The sequence below is a fragment of the Atractosteus spatula genome, chromosome 1, assembly GCF_055471065.1.
Source record: "Atractosteus spatula isolate fAtrSpa1 chromosome 1, fAtrSpa1.hap1, whole genome shotgun sequence".
Lineage (NCBI taxonomy): Eukaryota > Metazoa > Chordata > Actinopteri > Semionotiformes > Lepisosteidae > Atractosteus > Atractosteus spatula.
The window spans coordinates 18697360-18721325 of record NC_142706.1 but is presented as its reverse complement, the minus strand read 5'-3'; positions in this window follow the sequence as shown (position 1 = coordinate 18721325).

Below are 23966 nucleotides of genomic sequence, written 5' to 3'. Positions count from 1 at the left end.
CTGACCATTAACTGAATTTTAAGATGGAAGTGTTTTTCTTCTACTGTATGTAAACGGACAAAATATTCTTGTAAACTTCAAAGCTTATTCTGCTGAGCTCCTTCATTTATCCATCTATCCAATTTCTAGTTGCTTCATCCAATTAAGGATCACAGGGGGAGCTGGAGCCTGTTCCACTTTGCAACAGACACAAAGCAGGATGCACCCTGGACAGGACCCCATTCCATCGCAGGGCACACACAGACACTCACAACGGGGGCAGTTTTCCCAGAATTCAATTAACCTTCCTGCATGTCTTTGGACTGACTGTGAGAGGAAACTGGCGCACCTAGAGTAAACCCAAACGAACAGGGGGAAAGCATACACCCCACGCAGATAGCACCCCAAGAATCGAACCCAGGGCCACAGTGCTACAAGGCTGCAAATCATATAGCTGCACCTCATCAATGTATTTAATCAACAAATGTTTCAGAGGCTGCTTTGCATTCCCAGGTAAAATGTGCTTCACAGATGAGATTTTGTTCTTTGAACCATTTTTTCTCCAAACTTTAACGTTTTCATCACTTTGGTACAAGTTATAAGATGAGAAGAAACAATATAAGATGTTGGTCTCATCTGTCCAGGAGACTCCTGGTTCATATTTGCACTTCTGAACAAATTGTAATCTGGCTTTTCTTTTTCTTGGTGCTAATGAGAAGTTGACTTTTTGTGTTGTAGCTTTTGAAATTCTGCTTTCTCAGTTTTTTTTGCAAACTTTAGATTGATACCTTCATGTCTGCACTCTGGAGGTTGTTGGTGATTTTGTTGTTCGTTTTGGATTTTCTCTTCACAGCTCTGATATTTTTTCTGTCATCAGAAAAAATAGTGTATTCCAAATTGTTATTATTTTGGTATTTTTGTTTATACTCACTTTCATTGCTCCGGTTGCAATTTAGTTTTTTTTACATTGCTTTCTCTTTTTAACAGATATTTCTTTGGTTTTATATGAACTTTTTTACTACAGACTCCAAACACTAAAGTCAAAGAAAAACAGTTGACAGGATGTTAACAGCTGTTTTATCAGTGCCCAAAAACAAATAAATGACACCAGTCAGCCAAGCGCCATAATAATTTTACTTCAAATTAAAGACATTCAACACTATACTACCTTATCACATCATATGTTGAAAAGCTTTTCATTCAGCAAGAATTTTGAACAATTTGCTTTCTATGTAATAAACATTTGCCGTACACAGTAATAAAGGATCAGTGTCAATGCTGTATTTCTTTCATCTCCTTTCTAAAAGGTAAAATTAAAATTATAATCAGGTCTCAAAATGTCCCAGATCCAATGTAGTCATATACCAATAACTTGGCAGTTATTTATAGAGGCATTTTTTTAGTTTTTTTAATGCCACATGCTGTCCAATAGTTCTTATAAATCCTGTTGCCACTAGACAAGACCATCTGACTGTCTGCGCTTGGAAAAACCTAAGGAAAGAGCTCTCTACTGGCTTGGCACATCCCAGGCCCAGCCAGCAAACTCTTTCATGCCACACTGGCAGTAGAAGAGAGGAATAGAGCTCTGTTGTTTCAGCTCTGGATCCCAGTGTGAAAAGGAGAGCAAGATAGAAACAGAACATGCATATGTGCCTTCTGTTGCAACATTCATATGAGCATATGTGCTTTCTTTCAACATCGCAAGAATAAGTCTGCATTTCTACAAAAAAGGGAAAGAAAAATAACTGCTAGTTAGAAACTGTGCAATGATGCTGTACTGGACTGAAGAGTGCAGCAGGCACAGAACAGAAGAGTGAATTCACTTGCTGGGCTCTGGGAAGCCAGGAAGCAGACTAGTAAAACTGAAACCTAAACTCCCTCACTTAGAGCGCAGGCAAGGTGGAACTCAATGTGTGATAAAGGGCAAAACCAGGAGACAGCATGCAGTGTCCAAACCCAAGTAGACATGAGGAGTGAACGAGCTGAGGGGAATCCTGGAGCAAAGTCATGAGCACGAGTGAGGATCTGGGTACAACGAAGCAAAGCCCCTTTAGGTGCAAGGCCCCTTTATTGCCTTTCTCAAGTTCAATTCCTCTCCCAGAATCACGAGTGCATCTACAGACCGATAAGACAGTTATCATATGTAATATCCCATTTATTTGCAGTAACCAATCTTCCCTATACCAAATGCTTACCCAATACACAGAGCACATGACACAACTTACTCAAAGAGCACACCAAGAACCCCAGTGACCAGAACCAGTTTAACAGTTTGGCTTTGCCAGGTATGCCTCCTTACACCACAGAGAAAAGACAGTGAAATTCTAGGCATCCTCCTCAGTCCGGACATCCTGAACATTTGTCCCTGGTAAACCCCCTTTACCCTGTTGTCTTCAAGTCCAGTTTTGGGGAGAGGGAGGAGGAAGATGATTCTGGACCCTTCTTCCACCGTTTCCAGTCTCTGGTTTCTGAGATGAGCCCTCTTCTGGTGCAACCTGGTGCAACCCCTTTTCTGAAATCCTCCATTCTTTGCTCCACTGGGTATATTTTCCAAGTCTTCGTAACAAGGCCACTTGACTCCCCCGGGGGCTTGTTCAGGAAATGGCTGTAGGCTGATGGCCATTTATAAAGATGTATTGTTCAATAGCACCCTGGCCTTCCCGATGGCCTCCCTCTCGACCACAGGTCCAGTCAAACCTGTTTGTAACCCCACACTTCACTCCTGAATGGGCGTCTCTGTTAAGGATGCCTTTGATTAGGGCAGAAAAAGCAGAGGATAGGGCAAAAAACTGCATCAATACTAGGCTGTTACTGGCTCATCAATGCAATACACATCCATACAGCCCCTGACTTCTGGTGCACCTCACACCCATTCTTTTCAGTCTGTGACGCTAGAGAGCAAGCTAGAGACTAAGAGATCAATTAAGTGAAAGCTACGAATAAGCGAGAGACTCAAGGAAAGTAACCTGAAGACTAAGCACAGGGCGGAGGCTGAAGCAGGACTAAATACCTGATGTTAACAAGGTAAACACCCATTAACTAGGAGCAGGTAGTACAGCTAAATACCCATATTGTGTTCTTATGGCGCCAATAAATATTTCAGCCTGTGTGAAGACATGGCTGATTGCCACAGCAACATGGGAGTGTGAGCCTGCATGTGCACAAGTATTTCAGTTTGATTACAGGACTCTAATAGAGTCAAGAGATTGCTTCTGAACCTTTAATGTGTTAGTGTGAGATGACACTATGTGGAAAATCTGAGACACTGTCGAAACAGGGAAAGTAGTGAGTGCCTCATTTTACCGACGACTTTAGTAGTACGCAGTGCACATGAATTAGACCCCAGAAACACTGCCAATAAATATCTACATGTATTTTCACTTTTGAATCCATTTACTCTTTGATAATTTTCCTAAAACAAATTTCTGCGTTTAAGAATAAAGTTGCTCTCTGCTCTGACCAAGACATAATTTGATTTTAAGGAATAAAAAGTATATATATATATTTCATAAGTGAAATGAGCTTATCACTACTGCATTAATAAATATATGCTCTGAATGAAACACTGCTTAACTTCTGTAAAAAGGGAATAATATAATCAGCAGGAGGTCAGAAGGCAATAAAAGTACCTAATCTAATTGTTTTTTACAGGTCTGCATTATGGTCTACCCACTAAAAAGAGCAGCTATATAACAAAACAACATCTTCGCCTTCTAAACCAAGGTGAAATGTATTTTCTCTCTTTTTTCAAGAGAGCAATATAGAACACATCAGCCATTTGAGACTAATAAGATCACCTGAAAAGGAGTTTTTTTTTCACAATGACCTCATGCTGGTCTTCCATCTCCCTCAAAGAGACAGTGTCTTAAGCCAGTGACATCCACAGCTCCACCCAAACCCCTGCACTGTGACACCACATAAAAGAGATTCAGCTTCTTTACAATGAACAGGAAGATAAAAGGGCAACAATCCATTAAACACAGGCCCACAAACTAAATGTTAAACTAAACATACTTTAGTTTTGAAATGCACATTACTTTCAGCAGGAAATGATAAGAATAAATCTAAGATACAGTTCTACAAACAACAAAAATGACTGTAAAAATTAGAAAATGAAGGAAATTATCATAAAACCCTCAAAGTACTTTATGTAGCTTTGCCATTCAATTAAGAATCTTAGATTTTTTAATTGGTCATACTCTCAACACTACTTTTTAGCTATAGTACTGTACATTCACCCATATTCCCATATTATACATTCACTGTATAAAAAAGGAAACACCAAAACATAATTTATTGATAAATAATCAATTTAATGCAGCTGAGTTTTACGTTTCAGTCTTTTTAAAAATACAGACTCTTTTATCTTAAATATCTTACAAATAGATTATCAATGAAGTAATTTTACCTTGGATTACTATAATATTGGCTAGTGCTTCCATGTTTGTACAGTGTCTTGAAAGAGAATCTGCCACTATAATGTCCCATTAAACTATGTATAAGTACTGTAAATGTGTAAGTATTTTTTTAATCAAAACTAGAATACTCAAACTTATAAGAAAAATCTCAAGTATATGAATATCGTAATGCTTTGCTAAAACCCTTTTCTTTGGTAAACTTTAGTTCAGGTATACGAAATTACTTTCACAAGTCACACAATTAATTGAATGGCCTCTGTCTGATAATGGTTCACATGATTTCAGTAAACATACTTCTTTGTAAGGGCCGTCAGTCAAGTAGTGAATGTCAAGTGAAGATTTAACCATACAGACCAAGTACTGTAGCTTTAAGAAATAATTTAGGAATAGATTTGTAAAGAAAACACAAATCTGGATAAAGGTATAACAAAACCCAAAGATATTGAATCGTTCTAAATTAAACTGATTTGAATCTAATAGACTTTTGCCATGACTTGTCAATAACTATCCAACCAGAAATACATTATTACTGCATTGTAATTTATAACTTATAAGGTTTGCAAGGAAGAATGGGTAAAAATTGCACCACTCTGGTTTGTAATCCTGTATCCACCAAGTATTGATTTTTATTGTATTTAAATATTTTTTAGTTTACATATTTTAGTTTAAAAATTTGTTTGCAGTTCTTGCTGACATTTTACCTCTTTCACCCTTAAAAGTGTTCATTTTGAGCCTTCAAGTTTTTTTTAAATATTCACTTTTAATAAATATGTATAATACAATAAGTATTGGAGGAAGATGAATACTTTTGCACGACACTGTATACCCTTGGAGCATTGTGCCCTAAAATCACAGAACAACCACATTAAAAACAGTGAAATCAATATATATATTATTAATATAACAGGATGTCACCATCGAACTCTTAGAAAGCAAGAACCCCATATGACAGCTCAATAGTGCTCCCGTGCAATCGAACAGTTGGAGAATCCACTGACATTTTGAATTTGGTAGCCGATCCCACAACAAAAGTCTTATTCCTCTAGCCCCTTTCTGAAGTGGCTGCCCTGATTTCTGTACACATTTTTTTTTGTGTTGTTTCAGTGCAATGTGTTTTAATTTCACAACTACAAAGCATGGTATATTTAATGAAGGGATGTAGTGAGGCTTAAAAATTAACTTTGTTATGCTATCTGTATTTGTCAAAGTAGTTGCTTTCCTTTTGCTCCCAAATGACAATTTAATTTCATATTGTACAACTATTGAATCAAATTATTTAAGTTAAATGAAGACACATTGATAATACAACTTTTCTAATGAGTTTCTTAGCAAATACTTCATCAATTGTACAAAGCCATACTACCGGAACATGCTGTCATTATAGCTGCAGCATCTAACATAGTGTTGTGGGTGAATTGTGCTTTATTTTCTAGTAGTGCATCTGAGTTAAATTATAGTTCAATGTATATGTAAAATTTACTCTACACTGGCCTTTTACAATCCAACCACAGCCTCTTGACCTCTTGTGTTACCATAAATGTCTCATTTTAAAACAAGAATATAGTTAAATAAAGAATGAAAAAAGGCATCCCTCCATTTTCTAATCACTTAATCCAAGGAGGGGCATCAGTCCATCACAGGGCAGACACAGACACAGACACAAACACTGACACACACCCTCACAGCAGGGCCAATTTTTTCAGAAGCCAGTTAACCTTCTGGAATGTCTTTAGATTATGGGAGAAAACTGAAGCACCCGGAGGAAAACCCTAACAAACATGGGAAAAACATACAAGCGCTACACAGATACTGTAGCAACTCAAGATGAGAATTGAACCCAGGACAGCAATGCTAACCACTGCATTACCATGCCACCCTTAATGGAATATATGATACATTAATATTTTAAACACCAAAACAAAATGCATATTTTAATAGCACAATAACCAGTTGAGCAAGACTGTCACACTCTTTTAGTCCACTATTCGTGTCACTACCAGACTCAAATAACAGGGCTGCTATCTGCTTTATCTGCTTGTTTTCTTAAAATAAAGAAACAATGTCTAATTGAATTCTACACTAATTTTGTCACCTAAAAAAGTAAATCTTCCCAACCTTGCAGGTCTGTTCCATTATCTTGTTTTAGTTTGAGTTCTTCCAAGTTCTTTGAAGGAATCCAGGGTGAAGACTACTGAGGAAAGAGGTTTTTCTTTTGTCGTCTGTGTGGTGTTTGTAACTGACGAAGAAATAATAAAACTTTCTCATGAACTGCTGGCCAGCTCAATCTCTTTGTCTCAGACAGAGATACACCATGTTACATACATATCCAAGACTCATAGAATCTAAACATTCCATCAAGGATTACTGTGCTGAGTGGCATTGCACTACTCAAGCAACAGTAGAATATTAGTCAATATTTATTGTTCATTTCTAATTAATTAATATGTGGATTCATTTATTCCAAGGACACAGCCAATGTAGTACAGAACTTTTACCAATTGAATTAAGATGGGACTTTAAATAGGACAGACTCAGATTGGAATTTATTCAGGACAGCAGAGTTAATACAACTACATTTAGGATTAGTGCTATGAGATCTTTCACGACCAAGTTGTCAAGAACACAATGCCGGCATTTCCCCAGAACACATCATTGTACCTACCAAGATTTTCGCAGCCATACGTTGGGACATCGAGGACCAGGTGAGATCACATGGTACCCCCCAATGCCCCCGGGACAGATTGTTCATCCCCAACTCCCTCCTGTCTGCGGTTCTTCAATGGGGCCATGATTCTTGATTTGTGGGTCATCCAGGCACTAAATGATCCATTGACCTAATCTCCAGGGATTTCTGGTGGCTTTCCCTGAGGACCGATATGACGGAATACATCCTGGGCTGCGCCACTTGCTCCAGACTCAAGACCTGTCAGCAAAAGCTGGGTCTTTTACAGCCCCTTCCAGTTCTCACACATCCTTGATCCCATCTTTCAGTCGACGTTCTTATGGATCTCCCTAAGAGTGAGGATAAGACTACTATCATGGTGGTAATTGACCGATTTTTGAAGGCTGTGCATTTTATCCCTCTTCATTCTCTCCCATCCTCCTGGGAAATGGCTTGCATGGCACCCCAAAGGACGTCTTCTCTGACAGGGGACCTCAATTTATTTCCAGATTCTGGAAGGTGTTCTGCAAAGTCTTCTGGGCACCTTCCTCCCTTACCTCTGGATATCACCAAGAAGCTAACGGCCAGATGGAGAGGATAAACCAGGATCTATTAACCTTCCTGAGAGCGTACGTCTCCACAACCCAAGATGACTGGGTCTCCCTTCTTCCATGGGCTGAGTACGTTCATAACTCCCTCTACACTTCTTCCACCCCCTTCCCTTTTCCCTGACGCCACTCCTGAAACCAATGTCCCTGCAGTCAAGACCTACTTCTCCTCTCTCCATAAACTTTGGACAATGGCTAGAACCGCACTGTTAGGAACTGCCCGCAGACAACAGGCCTCCGCTAATAAACGATGACCCTTCCCCAGATTAAGACGATTTGTTTGGTTATCCACCAAGAACATTCCCCTCCGACAACTGTTCCACAAGCTGGGTCCTCGTTTCATAGGGCCCTTCTGGATACTTGCCCGGATCACACCTGTCTCATACTGTCTCGCCCTTCCCCCCTCCCTTAAGATTCACCGAACTTTCCATGTTTCCCTTCTGAAAACTTACCACAGATCCTCTCTTTCTAGACAAGAACCTTGTCTGCCTCCTCCCCGACTTGTTGTTTTATGTATCTAAAATAGGCAGAACGTGTATGAGTTAGCTGTTACGCATTCCGCATGCACTCACACTGTCACGCATTCCACATGCTCTGACAAACACTTTCACATTCCCAGGAGCACTCACTTAAACAGGCGCTCATGCCGTAACTAATCTTCCTATCACCTTTCAGTCCCATCACTACTTTAACCCTCCTCTTTTTCCTTACTGGTGCTCACTAATTCGGATTCTCTTTGGAGCTCCCTAGTGCAGGTACCCTTCTTCTTACAGTTCAATCTCTTCATTGCTTCCTGGACTCTTGCTAGTTTCTGACCACGTTTCTACCTTTGCGATTTGGATTTGTTATCTCAATTGGATTGTCCCAGCCCGGTTTTGACTTTCGCCTGCCCATTGTTTTTTTTAATATTAGGACTTGTGTTTTTTGTAAGCTTTTCTATAAGGACTTCCTGCAACAGCTTGGGGAAATCACCAACGTGAACCCTGCACAGGGTTTTTATTTTTTAGCATAAACGATTGCTAACATTAGCCAACTGGGAACCACAAATCATACATTTTCAGGAGCCTAGGTTCACTCCTTCGGTGCTATCTGTCCGTGTGTTCACATGAGTTTCCTCCTACTGTCCAAAGACATACTCTTATGTAAATTTCTGCAAAAATAGGCCCAGGTGTAAATGTGTATGTGTTTGTGTCAGTGTTTGCCCTCCGATGGACTGGTGTCCTGTCTAGTATGTAGCCTGTCTTCTGTCCAGTGTTTCCCAGAATAGGTTTCAGGTCACCATGACCCTGAATGGGGTAAACGGTTATTGAAAATTATGTGCCGTGTATATTTAAAAACTGGTCTCTTCCTTCAAGATTTTGAAAATGCAAGCGAGTCATATATAGTGTCTGTCAAATGTTTTGAACTCACTCTGTTAAGGCAGAAAATCATGTGGCTTATTTTTCTTGCTGACCAACAAGGTAAAGTATTGACAGAAATAATTTACTATCAAGAGGGCATTTTGCCTACAGTTAGCTCGCTGTGAAAAAATAAGGAGCAAAATGTATTCATTGGTCAGAAATAATACTTGTCAAATGATGTGTGAATTAAGAAGTAGTCAATAATAAAAAGAGCATAGGGCAATTTATCTCCTGCAGCAATGGTAACTAAATGACAGAAAGAAAAATGAAATTTTCACTGCAATGTGAATCTTTCATACCATGAAAACTGAAATTATGGACACAATAATGTACACAGGACATTAACCTTTAAGATGTTTTTCTTCTACTTAGATGTATTTATATCAATGCTGTACATTGAGTCTCAACAGTTCATTATTTGCAAGTAATTTTAAATATTGAAGCTAACAGTTTAACTGCTGAAAATTTAGATTAATTGGACACTATTTCAGCTCCCCCGCTGAATTCCATTGTGCTTTGATTCATATGGTTTCTCTGCCAATGTGGCCCTCTGGGACTTTATGAATAGAGTCAGTTTTTTCTTGTTGTGGTGCTCTACTTTACTCAAAGAATGTTTCTGCAACTAAACCTAGATACTGTATGAAGGGGAAAAAAGACTGTCAGATACCATTACTGCAAATCAACACAGTGTTTTCCAAGCAACCATTTTAATGCAAATTATGATTAGTCAAAGCAAACACTCTGCAAGAGTGTTCATAATGATGATAAATAGCAATTAGTTATCTCCAACTGGTGTTGTAGTTGTAAATGTAAATAAGAGCGTAAAGAATAAGACAAGGTGAAAAACAATGCAGTGTTACTGCAGATACAGTGTGGCACACCTGTGAAGCTAAATTGGAAAAAAAAAATTTAATAAGGTAGTGTTATAAACAACTGTACATAAATTTGTAAAAATGCACAAAATGGCCTTCAAAGCAATACTTTACTTTAAAAGGGAATCATGTTCTAACATGCAAAAGCACTGAATGTTTATTATCCTTGACTAGTTGATTTTTACAGAGCTCAGATTAAAAGAATGAACAAGTTTACACCCCTCAAACATCCTGACTGTCATAGCACTTTCCAAGCTTAAAAAGAACACTGCCTAAGGCAGGTGCAAATTTAAAATTGAAATTTGTGCTTGACTAATCCTTAAAAGCTTTCCAATAAAGGCAATCATGGCCTTGCATTTTTAAGTATAAAGGTGTGCTGTAAGATAAGGTTACACAATATGCTGTGTAATCTATCTGTCTGAAAGAAAATTATACCTGTATTGTACCGAATCTCATACATAAATCTCCTGTTGCAATAATTTAACAATTTAAAGCATCTGTCTGTTTCTTTAATGTATTTGCTTATTCGTTTTACCGAATGCTTTTACAAGTACAGCATATCTCTCAGGAACATATAACTTATCATTCTGTATACATAAGCTTTGAGACTTTGAAACACAGAGCAAAACTAATTATAATTACATAAATTATGCTCCTGAATTATTGCTGCAGATGTGCTTTAGATTCACCTAATGAACACTGTTTCCACACCATTCTCTGTACTGTTGCTAATAACATTTTGTCGATTTTGTGAATTGAAATTCACCTTTCTTCCAGTGAAAGACAAAATTTCCATCATGTGGAAAAACATTTCTGTATATACAATTTCTGTAAATAAAATGTTTTTATTTTATTTTAATTGTTTTAACTTTCTCCACGACTTTCTCCACGAATATCTAACAAAATCACATTGGAGGGTCTTAGGACTCTTGTGGATGGTGTCAAAGGTTCAGTCTCTTCATAGAAACTGATCCATTGACACCTCACCTTCTCTCTATTTCAAACATCTTAAAAAGCTTTTGAAACATTGCACATTCTGTGTTGTTGAATTTGGAGTGAACATGGGAAACTGGAATCAGAATTTTTCTGTCAGATTTCAGAATTTCCAACATTTTGGCCTGAGGCTTGCATGCTGCTTAAAGTGTAAACAGTGTAAAACAGTCTTCCCTGTACACAATACTGCTAAAAACAACATAGCAATGATCACAATTGAAAAGGACTAAACATATAGAGTACCTGAGCTGGGAGGAGCTAGAATCAGGGAAACAAACACATTTCACGTTTTGGAGCCAGTAAGCAGCTTGGCTACCTGGTTACTGATAGAGGGGGTTGTCAAGAAATCAGTTCATATCTCAAGGAGGAGCTTATGCTTTAGTTTTGGTTTATACTTTGGATGTATTTTCCTCACACCAAAAGTCAAAGAGCACTAAAGCTTAACCTTATGGCTTTGCATGATTGTTTCTCCTAGACTCCTGACTCTCCATTCCAGGATGTGTCACACTGACTAAACAGCTCTTAATAAATGATTAATTTATGATGAATAGATACAGAATGACAATAAAAAAAAATAGTCCAAGGAGTGTTTTATTTTTCCTTCTCCTGAGTCACCGTTGGTAACATTTTAGATGATACAGCTGAATGAGGGCAGTTATGAAAGTTAAAAATTGGTAGATAACTAATGCCAGTTGCAAATTCCATATTATATTTTAAGAGATGAAAGCAAAACAATTTCAAAATATGTCCAAAACAGGAAACAGAAACTAATTTGCTTGAGTTAAAGGAATTGATTGGAGTGAAAAGCAGGGGTCACATGAGTCAACCATGAACATAGCAATCAACAACTGCTACACAGAGCACATGTATCGTATAAGCAGTTCACCTGTATATGAATATCTTGATTGAGGGATTACAATAAGGGATTCGCATGTGGATTTTAGTTTATGTAAAAAAAGATGAGAGAAATAAAGGAAAATGGAACAAAGCGTATGTGTTCTGTCCTTCTATAAGCAAAGTAAAGACAAAGAAAAACTTTGATTCTCAAAGATCCACAAAGAAAAACTCTCGTCTGTGGTTCATCCTTCAGACAAACAAATGCAACACGTTGGGGAGCTGTCATAAACTCTTTTTTCCTAATTCTTTGTAGGCTCTTGTCTCCGTAATAAAAATTAATGTGCTACCTAGCTTAGATTTTTTTTTTAATTCTATGGTTCCATCTTACCTGTTTAGGGTATTGGGATAGATGGTATGTTCAAATTTCTGATTTGAAATGGAAAGGGAAATGCCTGTATATTAAATTCTTCACTCAGCGGTATGTGAGATCTGTGGGGAGCTTCGCGCTGCCAGACTTTAAATTTTATTTCTACTCCTTTGTGTTGTGAACTGTTTAGTACTGTCTGCTTGGTTTAATTTTGACACTCCTGTGTCTTGGCATCCATTTGAAGAAATGTTGGACTTTCCATATAGATTTCAATTGATTTATTAGTCATTAGACACTGTAGATTATGTTTTGGACCTCTTGTATAATTACAAATTTATTTACAGCTTAACATTTTGTTTACAGATCCACAATAATCTCAAAAGCCAAGGTATTCCAAAGCTTTTGGGTTCTGTAGTCATAAACTTCATGCTGGTAATTCCCTTTCCTCTTCCTCCCTTTAGAGAAATAAAAGGATTCACATCCTGCCAGATTTTTGTATGAGGATGGTCATTTCTCATTTCAGGACTTAAAATCTTAATGTGAGCATCCTGGCACCTCTTTCATTTTTACATTTGCATTCTGAACTGCTTGCCTTAGGCATTCTCTAGGGAGCAAGGTTATGTTCAAAACCTGATGTATAATCTCTTGGAAATTGGGGGCAAAACAAAGGGACTGACTTCCTTTACTTATTTTTTATTGTGTTAGAAGCTTCATACAAACATTAAGCAATTTTTGTTATTTGGAGTGAGAATCTCAATATAGTTAATTAATTTTCTAGGACCATTTTTATCGTAACTTTTATGGTTGAGAGCATATTTTGGAAATGAATGGAAAGGCAGTTTGGTGAGTGAAGCAATAGCTTTTAACAGAAAACATTTGAAAGCCAGTCTGGCGAGTGAAACCTCTCCTTATGAAAGTCACGCTCATCCCGGCTGCTGAACTGCAGGGTGACATCATTATCAACCCGTCTCCCTTATCCGCAGAAAACTAATCACCAGGGGACTCGGAGCACCTGTAGTCGATTTACAGCTAAACCCATTCCAGGTACTCCTTAGAATAAATACTCTGACCTAACAAAGCTCAGAACTCTCTCACCAAGTTTGGACACTGAGCCCCTTGAATGTCGTCTTTATGTTTATTTCCCATGTGTTTATTCCCCATTTGCTTGAACTCTGTCCCCTGCTCTATTCCTGACCATGTTCCCAGATGACTCCCTGAGCTTTGAATTTTGACTGAAACTGAATCTCGATGCCCAGATTTGTCTTTGTACTTTGCTACAGTGTCTTCCCAGTTTGGATCATTACCTGTATGACCGCTGATTTGGACTTTTTTCATGACGTTTCCATGCAGCATGCTCTGGTTCTGCAGTCTGTACACAACCTGCTACGCCTTCCCAGAGTTCATGTTCCCTGCGCCCTTCAGTCTCAGGCATGGGTAGCTCTTGGCTTTCCTGGTGTGCAGTTTTGCAGGCTCCCCGTGCACCTGTTCATACAGCAATTGGGTTTTTAACTCTCTCACATCACACTCCGAGTCCCACCTTGGGAGCATGTCATTGCATTGAACAGAGCATTAATTACCCAAACATTGCTGGACAGTGCAGCTTCCAGTGTGCAGTGGGCAGCTTGGGGCCAATTGTTTGGAGGGATTTTTCTAAAATTCAGTTCAGAACACCATACTACCAAAGAGAATTATAGCCACATAAAATGTTTAAAGAACAAAAAGAGTGATGTGCTAGATCCTTATTTCATGAGAGACAATGACCTCGAATCATGAAAATCAAGAAAAAAACACAGAAAGGAAGTGGTATGCCCTGCATATATGGAGAACAAAGACTTTGTGTTGGAGTGAGGCCTAACAGAACGTATTTTTGCTCACGGTGTGGGGTGTTCACAGCTAAATTTTACATCCATTTATGGATCCAAACATCCATAAATAATAAAACACAATCAAAGAAACTACAAGTCATAACACTTTGCCAAGATCAACACATCACCATTCTCTATTTTCAGGATCACTATTGCACTGATAGTTCCAATACATCAGAAATGGCATTGTGGCAACAACAGACAGGTCAACTGTCAAGCTGTGGCAGGAGAGTCCAATCACTATAGAATTACACTCAAAGTGATTGATTGCAGCTTGACTGTATGACTCTATATAATCTGATTATGCCCTGGAACCTCAATTTACTCTTTACCTCCTTTCGTTTAAGAGAGAGGAGGTTCCAAACTGTGTGTGTGTGTGTGTGGGGGGGAGGAGTGCCTTCTTCATTGCTGTTTTGATATATTTTAATTAATCATTGACAAAACAATAGTATAAAACATATTATTAAAAAAAAGAAATCATTTTCACTGATTTTCTATGCAGTGTTGTTTTAGGGACATAATGGCTACCCCCACCTTACCTTAGTGAAGAGTTGTAATTCTATGATGGATGAAGGGGGTCTACTCTCACATTGTGAAGCAGAATTCTCTGGAATGAGAAGCATTATATGAATGTGAGCAATTATTTCTTTCTTTTTATTATGAATAATAACCTCTTTTTTATTTCCAATAGTGTCAGAAAGTGAGTGATCTAACTAAGAACACCTCTTCACTAAATCCATCCAACTGTTTTCCAGCCACTTGGTCCAATTCAGGGAGCTGGGGCTCACCTTGGCAAGCAGTGGGCACAAGGCAGGACACACCTTGAATGGACACCAGTCCATCGCAGGGCACACACAGTCACAAACACGCACACACTCATACCAGGGTCAATTCTTCCAGAAGCCAATTTTCCTATTACCTACATGTCTTTGGACTGTGTGATGAAAATCGAGCTCCCAGAGAAAACCCAGGTTAACATGGGAGAACATACAAACTCTATGCAAATAGCACCTCAGGTTCATATTTAAACCTGGGACCCCAGCGCTGAGAGTCAGCAATGTTAACCACTGCTCCATCATGCAGCCCCACTTCACCAAAATTAAAATATTTCAAATCACTCAATAGTTCCACTGAACCAACTATGACATGCAGTGCACAAAAAAGTAAACCATTTCAACTGTTTCAGCATTATTTTCCTAGGAGACTGGCTTTACTGAATGTGCTAATACTAATAAGCCCAGAAAGATGGTAGCCAAAGACAGCTTCTAAATTTGAATCTGAAAGTCTCAGCATTCATATTTCATCCAGATTTCTAATGTATATATAGGCATTTCATTATGGTTTAAATCACAATAAATTTGGCTCTGTGGCTAAGGATCTGCGCCCATGGCTGAAAGGTTGGCGGTTTGTATCTCGTGGCTGGCAGAGGAATCCTACTCTGTTGGGCCTCTGAGCAAGGTCCTTAACCCTGTAGCGGCGAGGCTTAATAATAAGAAAGAATTAAGTGTTTCTGAGCTTCCCAAATGAGGCCCCATTTCTCTGTTCATCTCTGTGGTGCAGCCACAGAGAGACCATTAGTGCAGGGTGATTTAAGGTTTCCTAGGACAGCTCCCAAAGGGGGATGCACTTAGCTAAGTCTGGCTATCATGATCAATGGTCATCCACTGGCGCCTATCAGTCTAGGGAGTGCCGGATGGACATCTGGACTGCATTACTAAGTGTCAGGACTAAGTGACTCATATCTCACCTTGATCAACCAATCAGGGACTGGTAGGGCTGAGTAACCCACGTGGGACTCTGATGCCCATGGAACTTTCAGCCAATCAACGAGCTGAAGTTCCTCCAGGTAAAAACAGGCAACACAGGCCTGGAGATTCAACAAGATTCGGGAGATTCAGTAAGATTCTGGAGAGGATTCTGTGGACTGTTCTAAAGGGAATTCAAAGGAGAATTCCAGGGCAGGACGGCCCAGGAGCAGAAGGCTCCCAAGGGCAGGACATTCTCGCAGCGCGCCTCCTGACCATCCCGAGACTCAGCCCGGACAACCACGGAACGGCCAGTGTGTCTGAGTGCCAGAACTTTCCTTTGTTCTAAGAGTCTAGAGTGGAGGTTGCCAGAGAATAACCAGAGGATCCACCCGAGGTTAGCACCAGCAGCAAGCCTCGTGAACAGGTCGGGACTGTGGACAGCTGAATCACTATTCAGAACTAGCTCTTCATCAGGAACGAACCGGTCCTCTTCCTGACTTGCTGGGACCCACAGTAACTTTTCTCCTGTGCGCAAACTTTGCTAGTTAAAGCCAACACAACTAGCCGGTCAGTGAGCATCAGCAGCGCACCGTCGCAAGCCGCACAGCACAGCCTGGCACGGAGCCAGAGAGAGCGGATTGGACAGCAACAGCCTGCAACTGTTTCTTTGTGCCCGCAGGAGATCTGAATCCCCAGAAATTGGATGAGTATTCAACTTCAATGCATTCCAGCTCGAGAATTCAATTGTTATCCCAACCAGTTGATATCAATTTAATTCCTAAGAGTTATGTACTTGTTTTGAGTATCTAATGTAGAAGTTATAACCAAGTTCATTTACGAAACGGTCTTAATGAATGATATACTGAACGTATGTCCTCTTGATATGTGTAACACTTCGTAACTGATTGAATATATACCTTTTGTATTCTGATAACCCTCTCGATAAGATCTGTTAGGTTTATATGCATATTCTATGTATTAATAAATGTATCCTCGTGTATTAGTACCTGCGTGTGTGCGTTGTTTGAGTTATGTCGCATGGTTGGATTCTAAAGCCATCAAAAGAATCAACTTTGTGATTTACTGCTACAATTGATAATTGTCACAGTAAATGCCCAAACCCTACAGAACTGGTGCCTTCAGAGAGCCACAACGTTACATATTTGGCTTCCCTGAACGGCTATGAAACACTACAACCCCAACTACTCCAGGGGCGCTGTATAAATTGTTGACCCTGTGCTCTGATCCCAAGCTTCTCTCCCTGTCTGTGTGTCTCATGGAGAACAAGTTGGGGTATGCGAAAAGACATGTACCTGTATATTGCCAGTGTCATATGTGAAGTGAAGTGATGATCTTATCATACTAAGGCTGTTGCAACCAGGGCAAAGCCGAAGGTATTTTTAGCTGAAATTATAGCTTGTATTTAACATATCAAATATTATTTTAATGGCACATTCAGTGGGTCAATTAACAACCGGAAAGAGTATCCCTGGAGACATTTTAAAGTAAAAAAATCTCACCCTCCTTAATCCATAATTAAGACCTACTGTCATGGCCTGTTGCTGAAGTAGCATCTCATTACTGCCGTATATGGTGGGAATTACAATCTATCTGACTTCAGAGATCAAAGGAGATCTTACTTTAGAATTATTCCAGCACTGTTAACATTGTATGTTAAGTACATTCTACAGTCCATTTTCTGCCATTGATATAATAATCACTATTGGCAGATCTACAAAAGGCTGCGGTATAACAAATTCCACATTTTAAAATCTAAATAACACTATTTTTTTGTAGTTTAGAAAAAATGCCATAAAACAACTTAGAAGGACAATCATATGGATAGTCTGTTTCACTTAAATGTAGAGCTAATGTGGTGTGAAATTCATGTTTACCCCAGGCTGTGACTAAAACACTTGCAAATGTGACCAAATAAGGTTTGGCAAGTTTTATTTTGAGGATTGTCATTGGTAACTCCTACAGCACAATAATAGTCTTTGCCTTTAAAAAACAGTCAACAGTAATAACCAGTGGCAATGCAATGTGCACATCCACTTGGAAAGTGAAAACTTCCAAAAACCACTTGAGTGACTTTGGCTCTGACTTCTGTGGCAACAACTAGAGCTTGCACCCAAAATAATTGGTCAGGTACACAGTTTTTCTGGATCACTGCCTTCTCACTCAAAATATACTGCATGCTCTCCAGTTTTAAAAATGTACTTTATCATTATGGCAAATGAGCAAATTTGCAAACTGTTCCACTTATTTACTAAATCCCAGTAGTAGCATCTTCATCATGCAGTGAATGAGTGAAAATATGATGATCAGAATGCAGTCAGTTCACACATTACAAGTATGAAAATGAATGATTGAGATCTTAATCTAAAGTTTTGCACTCGATAGGTTGAGTGGTCTGCAAATATCACTTGCTTTTTACGCCCTCTTGTATTCTATATTACTTTATTGTCTTCATTCAGAAAATGCAGAATTTTATTTAATCTTTGTCTTATAATCTAATGCCATGTTGAAAGGATTTGGACATTTTAAGGAGATATTTTGACAAATGTAATTCTTCCAACAAACCTGATGGTTCCATTTAGCAACCATTTTGCAGATTCAACACTAGAAGGACATATGTGTGGCTACTTTTATATTTAACAATAAGAATTCTTCTGATTTACAAAAACAGTACACAATTTAGAGGAGGATATGCAGACCTTTGTAGCTCCTTTTATTAGTTAATTGATCTGAGCAGAAGAAATGTTATTCGTTTTGACAGCATAGCTTGAAAGCTTGACCAGCTTTCATGACCTTTAGAATGCACTGTTTTCAGAATTAAAGTATTGACAACCATTAATGATGGAGAAAGCCCAGATATCTTTACAATCTTCTTCAATCTTGTTGATTCGCATACTGTACAACCTGAATACCAATCAAATATTTGCTTAGAAACACATTTTCTCGAAATTATCATAAAATAAAATTATTATAATTCCATTGTGAGTTCTTGAGTGCACCTAAGTGACAGTCTGTTGACATACCTGCTTATGACAGATATAAGAGTGGAGGCAGAGTTTTGCACTGCTGCCCTGTCAGAATTACAGATTTAAACTTGACGTTTAAGTTAAATTACACTTTACTCTCTCTTTCTTTTCCAATGCTCTGCATTCTACACATTTTTACTTTATTTTCACTCTACCGAGACGTACTTTCTGGAGAACCCCTTGTTGGACCAAAGCAAATAATAAACAAACATTTAATATAGAGGAGTAATAAGGTGGCTGTATCACAGCAAAATTCTTAATAGATGGCACAGGACAATGAACTTGCTAATTAATGCACTGCCTTCTGCTTTTCTATCTGTGTGTCATTCACTAAAATTGCAGTCAAGCAGCAAAAATATCGATAAAGTCTTTCAGATAATGGATTAGTTTTCCTTCTAATTACAATGATTTTCAATGATATAAAATATTTAAATTTAGATAGATTAATGTTAATTACAACAATGGAAAAGCTCTACTGTACATCTACCCATCTCTACTGTACATCTAGTTTTCTTGTGAAAAACTGCATTGTAGTTAATCTACCTATTTTATAATGAATAGAAAGATAGATCTTTAACTGTAGCAATTATTGACAACCCAGGGATTTACAGAATCTGGCTGAGGTTCTAACTTGACTATTGAGAGAAATTGTTGTACTATTTATTTCAGTCCCTAAAAAGGAAGCTAAATAAATTTTGCCCTTCCCAGTAATTCTAGTTATTTGTCTTTGAGGAACAACATTCACATTTAAAAATGCACAATGGCACAGAAAAAAATGAAGATTTTTGTGGTCTCTGTATACTTATTGAAGTAAGTCCTTCCAAATCCAGCCCAATTATTCAGCTAGATTTAAAAAAAAATCTCAAAGAAATGGCATCAAAGGGCTTATGGTAAAATGAAGCAGATGATTCAAATTTTAGAGGCCACTAATAGTACATGCTAAGTAAGGATTCTTGCTAAGAAAGCAGTGTGTCTGCACATTAGCCTAATTATTCATTTTGGTTTGCTGTCCAAAGCGGAAAGATAATTTCTCATCGAAGCAGATTGGCAAAGGGGTGTTCTGGCTTTCTATGCAACACTTGTAGCCAAGCTTCTTAATCCTCTGAATGGCATTGTTTACCAGAAATCTTCCTTCTATTCTAGACATTCTTTTTAAAGAAAAAAGGATACAATAAATAACTATCTAAATTCAAATACTACTAAAATGCCACTGTGATGGAATTATACATTATTTAAAGCATAATCCTAAAAGGGACATACAATTACAAACAAATTATTTGGTTCATTAGGACTTTGCCAGCTTTATTGCAACTTTAGTTCAAAATTTCCAATGTTGTACTATATAATAGTAGCTTTTATACAAGGTAATGTATCTCATGTAAGGGATTGCCACTTAACTCTGATGTATCTACCCTGTAAACTCTTTCATTACTTACTTTACTATGTTCTCTTCATTGCTCTCAAGGATTGTGGTTTCAAAGAGTTAAAACACTTACTGTGGCTTTGCAAAACCTTTGAAGACAGTAAGAGATGTGTGATGACTGAAGATTCCTTAATAGTTATATGCCAATAGCAAGTGAAATAAGAACAGGTACAAAGCAAGTTAAGGTTTGGAAGGATTTAACACTGTAGTTTTAAAGTTTCCCACTATATTATATGCAGGTTTATTCAGGTTACCACAAGCAGTTTACTTAATGCCTATCATGGAGGGTTAATGAAGGAAGTGTCCTTCAATGTCATCCCTGTTCAGGGGGACCTGCCACACTATTTTGAATATGTTTGTGAATGAGAACTGTTTAGCAATGTATTATTGGATTATTAAATTATGAATAGAATCTAAATTGAATATGTTTAGGAATGTGGAATTGTAGTAAAAGATAGATGGGAGGAAAATTGAGTTCCATGAGCAGTGGCAAAGGAAGTATTAAAAAATATTGTTTGACCTGTGAAGTTAAAGAAAAACTGACATAGCTTGATGTCTTTGTTTTGTCAGTATGACTATTTGTGACCTGTTCCATGAATAGTTATTGCAGGGCTGAAGTTAGAACTATAATACTCTTTTAAATAGCTGTCAGTTTGCTTTATTTCCAGTGTGTTTGCAGCTTTACAACTTGGGGAGAGAAAAGAATGAGGTCTTTTTTATGGAGGTTATATGACTTGGCAAGTGCAGTTAAATCATCCCTTCTTTTCAATACAATACAATACAATACAATGGTCCCTATCTGAACTTGGATGTTACAAAAGATTCTAATCTTAGCGCCTTGTTTATATGCTGAAGGAAAATCTCATTTGTACTGTTGAAGGAAATGATTAAGCTGTGTTGAAGTGAGATTTGAATAAAATTCACCCTTATGCAGCCAACTTAAATTTGGTTGAGGAGAAAAAAATATGCTTGAAACAAATTTCAGACATTTTATTCTTGAAACATTCCATACATTCCTATGTAATTCAAACAACTATGATTTTTTTAAAATTTACTTGATTTAAAACTACAATGTAGGATAAAAGACCCTTTCTCAGCAAAGGCCACAATTCTGTTCAATTTCCAATGACACTGGACATCCCATAGCTGTTGATCTCAACTGTTTGTATAGCAGGATTCACCTTACAGCACGCTTCTCAAATGAGACTCCCTCATCAAGGGCAGACAACAACCCAGTAACTGACACTGTTAAAAAAGTTAATCCTTTCTGCTTCCAGGAAACATAGTCCTCACATCGTCAAATGAGAACTGCAGGTACTACAATCACTCCTTGTTATCATAACAACAGATAAGGATGGTACTGCTGATCTGTGGCAAAACGACCAATGTATTGCTGAAACCACCAGATAAATCACTCACACTTCTGCATACCGTTCTCTTGCACAGTATCCTATCACTGATACCTTCTCATCAACAAGGAAGATTTACCTCCTGAGGAACATTTTTGCTGTTGAACTCCCACAGGCTATTCAATTCCATCTTCTTCCCTAGATCCACAAGCCTGACACTTCAGAATGCCCAATTGTGCCTCTAACTGGCCTACTACTCACACATCTGTTATCCTTGATATCTTAACAAGACCGCATGTTGAGGGTCTTCCTTCCTACATTAAGGATGCTAACCACACTGTTTGGCAGCCTTATATTTCAGAAAATATTCTGAATTCATTCTAGTCTCTGATGTTTTATTTTCACCATGGACATCACATCTCAGGCTATCTAAATTGGTTCTCACCTGGTATTGAATTTTCTTTCAATAATTTTTTCTACCACCAGAGTGACAGAGTTGCTATGGGTACCAGGATGTGACCAAATTATGCTAACATCTTTGACAGTTGGGTTGCTCAGTGTTTCTCCTCCTTTGCCATTTTTTCCCCTGAATTCTGCATGTGATATTGATGGCTAAGCTGATGCTGTCTCCTGCTCTAGTAATGAGCTACAGCAATTTCAAACTGTGCCTATAGTAGTTCATGTCTAAAGTATGTTGATCTCACTTCTCTATGGTCAGATTAGCAAAGATTTTTCAAGACATGATCTGAGTCTGTAACACATGCAAACAGGTTCCTGCTAGTGAAGTCGTATGTTCTGGACCCAGTATGGTTGCCACTGGGATTTCAGTTTTTGTGGATTTTCCAGTATTCAGTGCGTGCCTTCCAAGTCCGTTTTTACACTGGAAGCAGTGGAAACACATTGAATAAGGGAAATAATATACTTTCTATAATATAAATAATATGCTTTCTATACTTTCTTGGCCTCTAAAACTAAAATTTAGACCATAAGGCTCCTAAGAATGTCTATGATTTGGAAAACATTTTTAAAAATTTGATCAGTAGACATTTTCTACTGTGTCCCAATTTCCCTTTGCACTCATTAAAGAACTTGTCCTTAGGCAGATGTCCCTTTCCATTTCTTCATTGTTGATAGCTATTATAAAACACTGACTGTGATGCCATAAACTCTTTCAAAAGTGCTATAAATAACTACTTATTAATGCATTTTTAGTGCTGTGGCTGGTCTTTTTATGACAAAAATGTTTGCTTCTCTCTCTTCTTCCTATTTTACGCTTCTAAAGTAGGCCAATGTGGCCAATGAAGCTTTTGTTTGTTTGATTATCTGTATTTATTTTACTTGTCTTTGTCCTGTATTCACTTTAAAATAACTTTTAAAACACTTACATACAAATTATATATATTGTCCATCATTAAAAGAGATAAATGAAAACAACCAATATATATATATACAATGACAATGAAACAGGGATTATTTTCAACATGGTGACCAAAAGTGTGCAAAATATTCTAAATACAGATTTACTAGTGCAGCATACAGTAACATTTTACCACAACATTTACATTCTGAACTTTTAATTATATATTTTGTCTAGTATTGTTTCCCACAATACCTGGAAGATGAAAATGTTGTGTCTACATTAACACCTATATCCTTATCATAAATTGATTCTTCTTTTCCATTTTATATTTGTTTTTCTATTTTTGCTCCTTGCATGAAAAACCCTACACTTGTCTAGATTAAATAACATTAGATCATTAAATATACATACCATCTGCCAGGCGTTTGCCCAGTCCTCAATTTGGCCAAACTATTTTGCAGCTTCTGCAGTATTTGCTATTCCTTATGGCTTCGTATCAATTTGTATTCCAAGGTAATATATTTCCTTGAATGCCTATCCTCTATTTAATGGATTGGCATCCTATCCAGGGTACAGTATATCCTCTCCCTATGCCTGTAGTTTTCTGGGATAAATTCAGGCTTTGCTGCGACTCTAAATTGGATGAAGTGGTTAGAAAATGGATGGGATGGACGAATGTACAGTATGGTCTACCACCTGCAAATATGAATTACTTTATCAAAAGTTTTCCTAAAATCTACATATGCTACTGTATAGCACGTTGTAACCACAACTGCTGTTGCCCATTGAAAGAACAAATCAGTTAATTTGATTAAGTTAAATTCTTATCAACTTGCATGTAATAGAAGGTCTATAATTACTTGGTTTGGTTTAATGGATGGGTGCTACATTAGCGATTTTCCAGTCAGTTGATTCTAACCCCTTCTCAAGAGACTGCTGGAGGAGTTTTGATAATGGTTAATGGTTAATGGTTTTCAGCGACAGAGGCATGTTGCCTGTTTCCTGTCTGTTAAACACATGACTGAAAAATTCATTTGATAC